General features: G+C 46.4%; 2 protein-coding genes across 3 annotated transcripts in view; one reads left to right on the top strand and one right to left on the bottom strand.

The window, feature by feature from the left end:
- Positions 1-113: 113 nt before the first annotated feature.
- The window catches only part of LOC117590771 (DNA repair endonuclease XPF), a 17,149-nt gene continuing 5,874 nt past the window's right edge, over positions 114-11,388 (bottom strand). Inside the window, exon 7 of the mRNA XM_034283718.1 lies at positions 114-124. The gene's annotated coding sequence lies outside the window, so the exon portion shown is untranslated. The remainder of the gene's footprint in view (positions 125-11,388) is intronic.
- LOC117590777 (protein GUCD1) overlaps positions 9,166-11,388 on the top strand; it is a 20,541-nt gene continuing 18,318 nt past the window's right edge. For both annotated transcript variants that reach the window (XM_034283725.1, XM_034283726.1), the window contains exon 1: positions 9,166-9,170. The gene's annotated coding sequence lies outside the window, so the exon portion shown is untranslated. The remainder of the gene's footprint in view (positions 9,171-11,388) is intronic.

The raw sequence follows: 11,388 nt of genomic DNA on the forward strand, positions 1-11,388 counted from the left end.
CTCTCTCGCTGGTTGCAAGTTTTGTTTGCCTCTTGCTGATTTCATTTGTTTGCTCTTTTCTACTTTTCCTTTCTCACTGCTTCCTCCTCCACTTCCCGCTCGCTCTCTCTCTCTCGCACTCTCCCTCCCACTCACTTTTTTAACTATTCAGCCGTTCCGCTCTGCCAGCCGCTCGAGTGCCTGTTTCTCTGGAGAAAAGTTTTGGCGCATTTATTTGCGTAAATGGTAGGCAGGCCCGCAAATCTTGTTGCATACTTTTTGGGGCAGCAGCCATTCCAGCTGTCCCCTGACGTCCTCGTCCTCGTCCACGTCCACGTCCTGCCTGTGAAAAGCGTTAATTTATGCATGTCACAGGCAGCCAGCACGGACCAGCAGGAAATAACCATAAAGATAAGTTGAACCTGTGTACAACGATTAACTAGACAGAGAAAGAGCTCCACTGCCGAGACTGTGATCCATTGAAGAGTTCATTGAACTAACCCCAGCAAAGGCTATCCATATCTCGATCCTATACACTTAATGGCACAATGAGGCTGAGGCAGAAGGCTCTACTACTCTTTTTTCTGCAGGAGCATTTACTTTCGATTCGTGCTGTTGATGTATTATCCGCTGGATGCCCTGAGTTTCCTTTCCTGATTGCCTGCCGGGCATGTCCCTGTCGGAGCCCCCTTTCGAATTGACATTGAACATATTGTAGGCCACCCATCGGAGCGAGTGAGAGCGGGTGGCGCATGGCAGAACGCAGCAGTCAGCAGCCAGTCACGGACCCAAGTGTCAGCGCCGTCTCTCCTGTCGCCTGTCGACTGTCGACTGCCGCCTGTCGCCATTCACATTCCCGTTTATTGCTTTGCACAACATTTGCTGGGTACGGAAGAATGGGCGAAAATGGGGAAATGTAAATGAAGAAAATGAGTTGAACAGAGCACGAGTAGACAAAGATAAACAAAAATAGAATTGTCCAATTGCAGGAGGTTCAAATGTTCAGATGGAAGAGGAGACAGCAGTGAAAGCGATTCGACTCTGCTAAGATGTTGGCATTGCCATTTCCATTTCCATTTCCCTTCTCATGCTGGGAAATTTATTTTCGATTTTTATCTATTTTATCCCCCTCCACGTCCCATCATTGGCCTATCAATGTGGCTTCTCTGTGTGTAAGTATGTGTGTTGACAGTGGCAATTGCTTGAATAAATAGAGGAGCGAAAAGCTGATGCGAGTGCCTGAACCATCTGGGTAAAGTCAACACGAGAAGTAGAAGAGTGGACTAGGAGGAGAAGGAGAAGGAGGAGAAGGCTCTTCTGCCACACATCTACATCTACATCTACACACATTCGTTTATGGATCCTAGGAGCGAATGCATTTCTCATATTTCTCATATTTTCAAATGAAATTCCATGCAGCGACAAAGAGAAATGAGCTCCATGCCAGGCAGCCAAACAAATGATGGAAGGATGCCTCAGACAGAGACAGAAACACTAGACAGAGATGGGGACGTGGTGATGCTGCTACTGATTCTGAATGAGAAATATCACAAGAGAGAGAGAGAGACAGAGCGGTATCAAAATATAAAAGTTAATAAATGCAAATACTTTTGGGTGGGGGGTGCAGAGGTCAGGTGGTATTGCAATTAATGAAAAAGTTTGTCAAGTTGAGGGGAGTAGGACATCAAGAGTATTTGGATATGGATAGATGGACATAAAGATACATCAGAAATAGTTTAATAGACCCAGTGGAAAAAGGAACTGGAATTTACATTCATTTAAGGGAGCAGAAAACTGGCGAGGATTACATAACATTCGGTACACAAAGATCGCTTACTCTCGGGGATCCTGGCTACCCCAGGAAGCCCAAACGGGTCCACTACGGATGGCTGCTGTACTCACAGAAGAGCCCATAAATTGTTTCAACCCCCCACAAAGCGGATGCCAAATGACAACGGAACTGAGTCTCGCTTATTGGGACTTGGAACTCCGCCTGTGGACTCCGACTGGGGACGGGTGCACCTATTTTGTTTTTGCTGTTACTGTAATCGGCTTACGGAATTGTGTTTAATAAACATTCCATGAATTTTGCTCTCCATTACGACGAATCGAATGGCCATACCATGGCCTTCCTCTGGCATTCAATTATTCAGGGAATGCTCAGATTATGCGGCTCCCTCGCCCAGCTCTTATTTATTATGCCCATGCCAGAGTAACCGGAACAATGGAAGGAGCTAAAAATAAAATAAAAAATAACACTTGCCAATATACTCGTAAAAATATATATAACCGAAAAGAGCATCAAGAAAATTCAGCGGAAAAAAACAAGCTTCGGGGCTGAGAGCAATGGCAGAGGCATTGAGTCGATAGTTCCATGAAAGATAAACGAAATTGGATACATATCTTTACATATGAATAAATTCTATTATCCCCGCCAGATAATAGAGAATTATTAGAAAATAAATCGATTCTCTAACCAAGATCCATTTGGCAATTTATCTGTGACTAATCGGTGGAATATTTCCTTGTTAGGCGCAGACACAAACGACACAGAACGCAGACAGGCGGATCAGCACAGGAACTGGTGCAGGAAGGATAGGCTATAAAGGTGGACAGGTGAGGAGTTGCGCCACGCGACATAAGCAATTATTTTATTTATGCTCAAGCGCCACGATGCACACAAGCGCACACGGTCGGATGTATGCATAATTCACGGCTTACATGCACGTACACCTGTGCCAATATTTGATTTAAGCACACACACAGGCGCAGGCACACATCTGCGATGAGAAAATCCTTTAGTCGGTAATCACAGGCTAATGGCCGACACTAGTAGATACATTATAATGGATAAATAATCCTCCTAAAGGGTTGGGCAAAAAACTGTTAAATCGATTGGGAGTGAAGTGCGAAGATAGAGACAGAATCCCTTGGGAGGATCAACGTACAGGCTAAGAAATGGATGTATTATGCATTGGATTATGTATCCAAATTAGGCAAATAAATATTCGTAATTGTTAAAGTCCCCAAAGTTGGGGTAGAGTCTAACAAAAATACGTTAGAAGTTGCTTTTGCCGTATGTGAGCTTTCTATCAGACAATGTACATTCCAGGAGAGCTATCTATCTAAATGTTCATTGAAGACTGAGCAAATGATGTATGATGAGAGCTACGTAGAAGTGCCCTTCGATTAGGGCTCGATCACGATTGGTCAAAGTTAGGGGGAGTTTCAGCAAAGTGTATGGCATAAATATGTGGATATTGCCAGCCACCTATCCGAATACTAATCAACATATTTGCTTCGAATTATTCCAATAGGAAATCACAGCCTGGAGCTGCTGCATGTGATTATGCCACTGCTCCACCGCTGCTTCTACGCGGACACGCACTCGTTCGTCTTGAATTAAGTTTGAATTATGAATTTTTATTTGAACTTCTTCGGCGACACTTTTCCCATTTCCCATGGCCCATGTCCCCGCTTTTCTTCGCTTCTTCGCTTGATCCTTGCCGAAGCGTTATTCCTCTGTGCACCGGTTTCAGATTGGCGCTGGTATTTATTTAATGGCTCATACCTTTTGCCACAGCATGGCTCTGGCATGGCACGAAACACTGCGATGGGTGCTGGGGCGGGGTTGCCATAGCTTGGCTGTAATCCCTGGCCTCATAACCCCTAGTATTCCAGTACCTGCTGGCCATAACTCACAGGTGCACCTGGCGGTGGTGGGCCAATGAAATGAAATAATGAAAACAATTTCAACGCCCGTGCATTGAACTGCAATGCCATGTCGAAGCCCTGATGGCTGTGGGGGCCCGGAAGGCTCCGGGATTGGGAACAGCCAAAGCTAAAGGCTGGACATGGACAGGTGGGGAATGGGGGGTTGTCAGGAGAACTGCAGGCAGGAGAAACAAAGAATAAACAAAACTCTATGGCCAAAGACCTATTAGTTATGCTACATGGGTTTTATGGGTCTTAAGACTTGGCCACTGCCGGACAGCCCAGACACGAACACGAACAGGCACAGAGCCAGAGCCCCGTAAAGAAACGAAGCCAGAAACTACACAACACCAGAGTACAGGACATTGACCAAAGTGAATTGAGAACGACTCCGTTCAACGTTTGGGTTGGTGGATTCGATGGGGCGGGGGGCTGGTCGTGTGCCGCTTGATCCCTTCGATTAAAATCATCCTCTGTCTAGTCCTTCTACGGGGGCACCCCTTCATTACTTGGACAGTTTATGGATGGCAGTCTCTGATTGCACATAAACCCACCTTTTGACGATGTCCGGCCCAGTCGAGGCAAAACTTTACTTTGTTCTTGTTCCCCCTCGAGGATGGAACACAAACGAAACTCAGCAACAGAAACTTCATGAAAATGTCATCCGTTTATTGATCAGAACGTAGCCCAATAAAATATCAATTTTTCAAAGCAAAATAATTGATTTTCTTAACATTTCGTTTGAGATCTGTACAGAAAACCTGTTCCAAATGTGCATCATGTTAGCACGCTGTTACCGATTAATGTAATCGCTCGCTGTTAGAGCGCTGTTATAGCGCTCTGTCCCCTCTGCCTTTTACTGCTCGCTGTGACTGCTGTATGTCCCCGATTGCTTTCACAGATCTCTCTGTAACAGCTCTATTTCCCCGCTCGCTGTTACAGATCTCTGTGACAGCTATATTTCCCCGCTCGCTGTTACAGCGCTGTGTCCCCTCTGGCTTTTACTGATTGCAGTGTCTGGTTGGTGTCACCGCTCGCTGTAACAGAGCTCTGTTACATATTTAAAGCCCCGCTCACTGTTATAGCGCTGTGTCCCCTCCGCCGGTAACCGCTCGCTTTAACATATATCTGTTACAGCTCTATTTCCCCACTCGTGCTACAGATCGCTGTAACATTTATATGTCCCAGCTCGCTGTTACAGATCTCTGTTACAGTTCTATGTCCCCGCTCACTGTTACAGCGCTGTGTCCCCTGCCACTGTTACCGTTCAGCGTGATATTACATACTTTCACATTCGCGTATGCAGCTGCCCGACTTTCTGTTTGTACTCATCAATGGTGCACACTTTCACCTAAAACTCGAATCACCCAAAATCATCTCAGATTTCAATTCCATTAACTATTTAGACGCCTGCCCACCTGAGATGATTCCTCGATCGCATCTACTGCCTAATGTCGAACTGAAGAGTTCCGCTGCTTCACCTTCACCTTGTCCGCTACCACTTAATAACGGAACAAAATGGGGGGAGACGGAACGGACCGGAGCACACACACAGCACACAAATATACATAGGAACAAACGCAAATAAAGTGGAGTAAAAAAAAGGAACATTTCCAACACACTTGAACATGCTTCCGCACTTAGGCGTGAGCGAGCGAGTGAGTGAGTGAGAGAGTGAGAGGGATTTGGTTGCGGTTGCGGAAGCTGTGAAGAGGTTTGAGTGACACTCAAGCTGCATTCGTACCCCACACCCGAAATGCTCAACCCCCCCCACACGCCCGACCCCCCATTCATCAAGTGTGCACTTCACACGCCTACTACTACAGCTCATATTACTTACTTAGTTTGCGTTTTAGTCCTAATGAAGCGCCTCCCCTCCAGCATGGTGGGGGGAAGCAGCAGCTAGATACCCGTGCCGTGCAGCAAGAAATGTGCCATCAGGTGCTCTACCTTGATCCGGATAGCTGTGGAATACCCTTTAGGACAGCCACAAACACACGTAAATGTACTCTATTGATTTAGGGTTTATTTAAACATAATTTTGGCACTTACTTCTATGATATTCAGTCTTTTATGTGGCATATTTCCCCTACCTTTTTGTCCTAATTTTGCTGCATCAACGTTCTACTAATCCTTGATGCAGCTGTTTTATATAAGAATCATATTCAATTCATTTACATTGCTGCTACACTCTGCCCACTCTGCCCCCACACCACCCTCCAGCCACTGCCTCAAGACAACATTCTAATGGCCTTAGTCGGGGAATGAAAAGCAAATTTACATCAAACCATAATCGATTTAGTTTGTTTTTCCAGAAGCAAGGACACACAGGAGACCCGGCATAATGGCTCTGCACTCTGCAAACACCCCAAAATCCCCCAATGCCCCAGTCAGACGGCAAGCTCTCCTCCCGCCACAGCCATTCAGACCCCCCTCCAAGAAAAGTGCTCCCAAGGTGTACGCAAAGCAATGCGCGGACTGGCAGCTGAAAATTTAATTACATCACAATGGAATGGAAGATAGAGACACAGAGAGAAAGAGAAGGCAGAGAAGGCTGCGCAAGGGCAAAGAATGGGGAGTGGAGATGTTCAGGCAGGGCCCAAGACAGCGCCACATTTTCCACATTAACGAAATGCTTTTAATTGTGCACTTAACGCTCGTAAAATGTGATTTAATAGTTTCTGCGAATGCCAAAGGGCAGGGCATAAGGGACAGGACGAAGGCAGAGACAAGAAATGAGGCAGGCAAGCAGGCAGGCAGGCAGAGCCAGTCGGCACACACAACGTCCTTCGTCCAGCAAGCAGCAGCAGGAAGTCGAAGTGAAAGCGGAAGTGGAAGTTGCTTGCGTTATAAGTTGGCGCAGTTCCTATTTAACCTCAAGCCAACACGCACACACACACACAGAGACCCATCTGACAGCCCAATTTTGGGTACTGCATAGGTGCGCATAGCTGCTTATCGAGGACCACACATCTGTACGATGGCTTTGGGGAATTCCTGGCAAACAGCAGGCAAACAATAAAAGCCAACGGTTGCCCTCTTGTTCAGTCCCAAAAATGAATGGGGGAGTACGACTACAACTAGGACTCTCTCTCACTGAAATCAATACGAATTGGGTCACCGCCCTCCTACTCCTGCTGTCCATCCTGCCGGTGTGCAGTGTGTGTTGGCCATTTAACCACATATCACAGGAGCAGAAGCAGAAGCAGGAGGAGCCAAAGTAGGCGGGCATGACAGTGGGTGATTGTGACACCACCAACAAGCGGGCAAGGAACGGCATTTTGAGTTGCAACATGTAATCTGGACTTGTCGAACAAGTGTCTCCCAAGAGCAAAAGCCTGCTGAATCCTGCCGCCCACACCCTGCCAGCAGAATGGGCACATACCACAGCTGATATCTAGAAGGAAACGCCTGTGCATGGGCATCTACATTAAGTCAATCAATCTCTGATTGAATACCTTTAAAAAAAAACACAAGATTCAGTGTCTGAGAGCTCTTTAGTGATCCTTCAGCACAGGGATCAAGTGAGACAAGGGAGCAGGCTTTCGGATTGAAGAACCCTACACAGTGGGTCCTGGAACCGTTTAGACTTCTATGCCGTTGCAAGAGTATACTCTTAAAAGCCGCTGCAACAGACTCAAGACTACCTCCCGAAGAGAGAGATCAGAGGAAGTACAAACCCATTAACATTCCCCCCAACCATCTTCGAGCTCTTTAATAATAGGAAAAACAGAAGAACCAACTAAGATTTACATTTTGGTTCATGTGTTTTTTGGCTGCTTTTTCCCTGCAAGTGACTGCCCCATTTCCCCCCACCCATTGAGGGGCAATTTCCACCACCTACCGAGATATGGGCCAGCGATTATTTCGTTTACATTTACATTTACACCAAATGCAGGCAAATGGGAACGACAGGCCAGACCCAGCCCAGCCAGCCGTTTGGGGCACTCGAGAATTCGTGGAGAGTGTGGAGCTGTCTGGCTGGCATTTCTGGTGCTTCCATTCGGTTGTTGGTCGTTTTGGCATTCCCATTCCCATTCGCTTTAAGATTTGTCATTTATGATAAGCTGCTCCGCCCGGGCAAAGTGGAGGGCATCGTTTAGCAGAGAGAACATCGAGAGATTCGAGAGATTCGATGGAACTTAAGCCAAAGTGAAAGCTCGGATTGCAAAAGGTTCTCTCTGAGGGAATCTACAAATATTTGAAGCCCGAAGGAAAGAACAACAAAGAAGCTGAAATATAAAGAAATCTTTTATTAGAAATTTAATTTTGGTTGGTGCATCGCTCGATGGGAAACTTCCTTGTGCAGCAATCGGGCTACACTTGAGTAAATCAAACCCAGCAAGGCTGGCTCAAGATTATGCTCCTTTGGCTCTACGAGGAGTTAGCTATGGGTTGCCTTGTGGCAACCTAATTATGCTTAAACTTGATTAAGTTTTAGAGCTTGATTGAAAAATCAAAATCAGCTTGGAGTGGCTGCGGATGTGCCTGTACCGTGTACACAAAATGATGAACAAGGTCGAGCGATGGCCAGGAGAACCAAAGATGAAGGGAGCTGCGGTGACAACTTGTCTTCCGTGACTAAGGCGGCGCTTCCGGCTTCCGTTGATATGGCAAAGTGGCGAACATGGGCGGGGATGGTTCCCGCTTAGTTTGTTGCATGTTTAGACATTTTGCCCCGCCCGCTGGCCTTGGCTGTGCGTGACATTTGGCGGAAATGGAAGCAGAACCTGTGGAGGGGCCAAGTATAATCGAAATGCAAAGACACTCCTTTGACTTTTTTGCTACTATCCAGCATCGGCGCTTTGTGTTATTTGTGATTTTTCACGATATGCAGAGACTTTCTTTGAATTTTCATCGATACAGCCCCATGGCTGACATGTACAAAATATTTAAAATGATTTAAGGTCAAAAGATAACCCAAAAGATCGAGCATAATGTTGAATTTCGCATCCCATGGCACTGAAGTATGCATTTCGGTGCAGTCGGTACATTCTTGAATGCATTTTACTCCAACACAAGGCCAACATACATGAAATGTGTCAAATTGTTGAACACTTTGACAGTGGCAGGGCCCCCTGCCCGCACTCTGCACTCGAGCCTAATGAAATTAAGCAAAAATCGATGGCACGCCTGACATATGGCTTGCTCCCTCTCTCTGTGCCTTTGACTTTGACTAATGAAATTCCAGGCAGGCAGGCAGGCAGGCAGGCAGGAGGAGTAGACTCCACACGAGCAGCAAGTGCTAAATGCTAAATCAAGTAATTGTAACTTCAACGCAAAGGCCTATGGCTGGACATGCTTGACTTTAGTTGGAATGGAAACATGTTCGAGAGGGTAGATATTTAAGTAAGGAACGGCAAGGGATTTGGCATCCCATCCCTTCCGGTTGATACTTTGAACTCCAGGATTCAGCTATGATTATTATTCATTTATTTCATGGGTGCAGCTTTTATCGAGCAAGTGAACAATCTGTGGTAAAAACTGTTTTCGTGGGTTTCGTTGCGTTTCGTTTTGTTTCGATTCAGTAATCTACCCGTAAGCTACTTAGAAGTCCATTTCCATGGCCCGAAAATGCACTGATAATTGGTTCGATTCAAGTTCGATTTGTGACTGTCTGTGTGTCCATTGTGTGGTGTCCACCACCATTCAAAATCGCTGTGTTTGGCCAGCCGTACAGGAAATATCCTGCCAACAATTCAAATGCCAGCTCCAGTCACTGTGGGCTGCCTCCGCCCACTCCTAATGATGCCTGTGGTTAACGATGCTGCTGCTGCTGCTGCTGGCGGCGGCGGCTCGGCTCGGCTCTTAATTTGCTTCTCAGAATGGGAGGGAATGATTCGAAATTGGGTCGACCTGCCTCTCCACCCCCTCTCTGTGGTCCTACCATCACGACAATGAAGTATGCAAAAAGTTTTTAATTAATGTTGATCAATTAGTATCATCGAATTAATTAACTTTGCTCAATTGAATTCTAGGAATTTCCGCATAATTTCATTTGCCACTCGATCGAATCCAGTGCTCTGTTTTTTGTTGTTTTTTGTCTTCTGTTGCTCAATTTGTGGGCCTCTTATTTAGCGGTTGGGAACTTGGGAAAAACCAATTGCTCGTGCTATAAATGGACTAGGGAATGCGCTTATCGTAGAACTGGTAAGGAATTGAAAAACATCAGTTGGTGATGAGAAGAAGTCCAATAAGTATTCCAAAAACACTCACAGAAAACAACTATCTAGAAAACAATTCAAAGACCCATTGCTAGTGAGAATTAACGCTGTTCATTGTGGGGGAGAATACTTACTGCTTGCCAGAATAGGGCAAGGAGAGATGGAAAATACCCATTGTCCGCCACTTGATTGAAGCGTTTGTTAAGGTCCCATCTAACAATGGACGAGCGATGAGAGCCCACAGCGGAATGGGACGAAAGGGCAACGGGAACGGCAAAGGAGACGGCAGGGAACGAAGAGAACAGAACGAAAGACAACGGCCCCCGAGGCGCACCAAAATTGGCGCACAAAATCCCAGCAAAGAAATCGGGGGCGAGGCCCTGTAATAGAGTTTTAATTGTGCCCTCTGCTCCCCACCACCAGCCCAACTCATGCACTTGCCCATGCCACGTGGGCATTCCACTCGATCTGGAGCCGCTGGCATCCCAATTCGACGGCACAAAGCGCAGCCAATTGGCAAAAATGCTTTGACACACCGGAGCGGAGGCCGCAAAGCCAGAAAACACAGAGAGAGTGAGTGAGAGATAATGCAAACAAGCAGAAACACACTCTAAGCGCGCTTTGCTCAATGAGCCATACGGCAGTCGGACATCAGTCGATTAGCAGGCAAAAACTAACACCAAACAAAACATGAAAAGAGATTTTCCGTTAAGTCTGACCGACAACCGAAGAGTTTTCTACCATAACAGACGGCATTGAGCCGCCAACAGACGCAAGAAGCTGCACACACTATAGACAGTCTCCCTGGAGCCCTTTGGGATAGAGGATAACATTATCTACTTGGAGCAATGGATCCTACTATGAATAAAACCAACAGAAAATGTGTTGATTGATGTGGTGACATGCAAATTTATGCAGGAACCAAACTATGAAAAGTGCAACAAAGGGTAGCTCTTATTCGATGACAGCTTTCGCCTAAACAAAAAGTAAAAAGGCAAATGGCAAAGCCAAACAAAATGGAACCCCCCCCCCCCCTGTCACGCTGCATTCCATTGAACTCCCCATAGCCATGACCATGCCATCGTATCAAATGCTCCAATCCTGTGCCATTCCTTTCTATTCCATTCCATTCCATTCCGAATGCCAATTACCTCGCTTAGCGGTCTATTCAATTGGCATCCAATTGTGGTTTTTGAAATTATGCGACGACTCTTTGTTGGATGGAGGATGGGGAATGGAGGTATAGCGGGGATTGACACGGGCATGAGTCTCTTCCTGGGTATGCAATTTCTACTGCATGTACTATGGTTGTACACTGTGTCTAGTGAGTTTTATTCAGATTATTCGGTATGCTTTGTGTTCCACGTTTCTATAGCAAGGGGGGGCTCCGATGTCGCGGCAGCTACTGATTCTTCTGCCGCTGCTTCAGCTGCATTTCATGGGCCCCCTCCGCCTGTCGAGCAGGAAGCCAGCTCTCGGCCACATCCAGATTGAGTTCTCGCATGAAGAGAATGGAGAGTCGTCGAAGCCA

Source organism: Drosophila guanche, unplaced genomic scaffold, assembly GCF_900245975.1.
Source record: "Drosophila guanche unplaced genomic scaffold, DGUA_6, whole genome shotgun sequence".
In the NCBI taxonomy this organism is placed as follows: Eukaryota; Metazoa; Arthropoda; class Insecta; order Diptera; family Drosophilidae; genus Drosophila; species Drosophila guanche.